General features: G+C 45.6%; 1 non-coding gene across 1 annotated transcript; it reads left to right on the top strand.

Annotated features, from left to right (window-relative positions):
• The first annotated feature begins 1041 nt into the window (after positions 1-1041).
• trnav-uac (transfer RNA valine (anticodon UAC)) lies at positions 1042-1114 on the top strand. The gene has a single exon. It is a non-coding gene; the product is annotated as a tRNA-Val (tRNA).
• Positions 1115-2932: the final 1818 nt, after the last annotated feature.

The following is a 2932-nucleotide window of genomic DNA, read 5'->3' as shown; positions in this document are numbered from 1 at the left end:
TGGCATATTTTCTCTCCTCTAGTAGATTTGATCTTTGACCATGTGATACTGATAAAATAGAAAATTGCTTTGTGATCCTATGAAGAGACCTGTCATGCATTGGTTAGCAAGTAACAAAGTACCTAGCAAGACATTTCAGGACATGAGCATTTAAAAGTAATATTTTAATATTTGAATAATATAATATCTATATTATATTAATACATGGTATAGTATTTAAAAGTTTTAGAATTTATTGTTGAAGACATTGCAGCAGAGATTTTAAAGTACATGATCCAAAGCATGCATTTCTCTTTGATTAAATATTGACAAAATGGCCAGGCATTTTGATATACAAGGAAGCAAAACATTTGTTTTTTAGATAACTCTTTTATTTTCTAATGACTTGTTAACAGTCCTCTTTCCGTGCTCTCTCTACCCAAACCATAAGCAATACACAGATAACCAACAAATTTAATATAAAATAAAACAAACAAATGAATAAGTTGTGGCGGACGCTAAGAAGCTTGGCCATGGGACTGGGGGCTTAGGGCGTTGTTTAGATTTGGGGCATTATGATCAGATGTTCCCTGTCAGTGTTATTATGGTGTTGAAGGAATAAAGTTAGAACTCACCTCCGTCTCCGCAATCCTTACTTCTCACACCACATTGGTGACCCCGTTCTGGACATGTCTGACTCAGACCAGCTATTCTCACTGCGGCCTTGATACTCTTGGACTTTCGAAAAGTGATCCAGCCTCCTGGTTCCAGCATGTCAAGGCACTTTTCAACCTGTGTGGAATTGTCTCGAACAACGCTGCAACATACTTCCTTCAAGGAGATCCAGGCCTGACAATCAAGTGGTACCCTTGGACACCGACGGACACACCCAGCTGCTGTTCATTAGAGACTCGAGGCAGGGAATGTGGTTTCTGGTGGACTCTGGCTCGCAGAAGAGCCTGCTTCACCCCAACACAAGCGGACATTCAGGCCAGAGGCAGCGGGTCACTACTGAGCATGGCTAACGGGTAGTAAATTGTAACTTTCGTCAAGCACGGTTGAGGTTCCATAGTGTAGTGGTTATCACGTCTGCTTTACACGCAGAAGGTCCTGGGTTCGAGCCCCAGTGGAACCACTGTTTGCTCCACTGAACGCCACCGGAGGTCTTTCCTACCTGAGGCTATCAGACTTTTTAATTCCTCTTCCCTCAGCCGCAGGGAATCTTCAAATCTTTGTAGTTAAGACCTTAAAACAGTTACGACAATTTGTATTTCATTGTATTTCTTATTCTTCCTCCTTCCTACTATTATCTATTACTGTTATGTTTTTGCTCGAAACTCCAGCACAACAATTTCCTTCGGGACAAATAAAGTTGTTCTCATCTCATCTCATCTCTCATCTTTTTATTTCCACGATTTTGTGAACGGCTGCAGCACTGTCCCCATCATTGGTGCAGACGCTCTGTCCACCAACAGTCTGCCCATGGATGACGCAATCAGCCGACTGATTGATGATGTGTCTTTCATCACCTATCAGTGTGAGACAGGTGAGATGGACTGCGAATGCATGCTAACTTTTTAGCATTGGGGGATGTTTACCAACATTTCTTGTCGCTAATGACACACACATTTTCCACCACGTCTTCTAAACAAGATATGGAGCACTTCATCCCCATGGTGGGACTGCCTGTTTTTGTGTGGGTGTGGTGGCTTGACGTGGGTTAGCTGCCCAAGGCTAGGGAGGAGTTCACGACCATGGAGTGTCTGCAAATCATGAGGTGGTCCAGCAGCTGGTAGCCCCCCCTGCGCCACATAGTGCCCAAGGCCAATTGGTAATGGCATCCTTGCGGCAACTTTTGTTGAAACATTAACTCATTCACATTCAAGACTTCTCCATACGGCCGTCTTGCCTAACGGTCTTCTCCAATGTGGACTTGGTGTGCAGTCATCACCAGGTGCCCATGCACATAGGCGATGTGCCAGAGACCGTGATAATTATCCCATTTGGGCTTTTTGAGTTACTGCACACCCCTTTCGGTATGAAGGGGACCGCTCAAACCTTTCAGAGGCTCATGGACTCAATGCTGCTTGACCTTGCTTTTGTGTTTATCTATCTTGATGACATACTGGTAGCCAGGCAGTTGACTGATGAGCACCTGTAGTATCTGTTACAGGTTTTCCATCGGTTGAACAAACACAGCCTCATTGTCAACCTGTCTAAGCATTAGGTTGGACTGCCAGTGATTTACTAGTTGAGTCATCCCATGTCACCACAAGTTGCAGTCTCATTGTCTTGAAAGTGCAAGCAGTAGTGAAATTTTCCCACCAGCCTCTGTCAAGGCATTGCAAGAATTCTTAGGCAAGGTGAATTTCTTCTTTCCTCACACTGCCCACTTCCTTCAGCCACTCTGCGGCTCAAGAATGTGGACGACACAGTCGACTGGACCCCTAAATGGGTCCAGGATTTGGATGGGGCTAAGCACGCCCTGACTAACGCAGCCTTCCCGCCCATCCTGCACCCACAGCTTTCACTGCGTTAACAACTGATGCATCTGGTATTGCTGTTGTGGCTGTGGTTGAACAACATGTGGTAAAGTTGTGGCAGGCTTGTGCATTCTTTTGTTACAAACTGTGGGATAGCGAATGCAAGTATAGTGTTTTTGACAGGGAGGTGTCGGCCCTGCATCTACTGCTCCTTCACAGCTTATTTGGATCACAACCCACTGACTTTCGCCATGTCCAAAGTGACTGAGCTGTGGTCCGCTTGCCAGCAGCACCACTTCCCAGCCATTTTGGAGTTGCCTTTTCCGTTTCCGATTCCAGACAGGCACTTTGACCATGTCCATATTGACCTGGTGGACCCTTTCCCTCCTTTGCAGGATTTTACACACCTGCTCACCATGGTCGATCGAACCACCAGGTGGCCCGATGCTGTCCCACTGTCCTCCACCATG

Source organism: Fistularia commersonii, chromosome 2 (assembly GCF_037954325.1).
Source record: "Fistularia commersonii isolate RoL2024-O1a breed Wild chromosome 2, RoL_Fcom_v1.0, whole genome shotgun sequence".
In the NCBI taxonomy this organism is placed as follows: domain Eukaryota; kingdom Metazoa; phylum Chordata; class Actinopteri; order Syngnathiformes; family Fistulariidae; genus Fistularia; species Fistularia commersonii.
The sequence above is the reverse complement of the archived record's forward strand: the minus strand, read 5'-3'. Positions and strand labels throughout refer to the sequence as shown.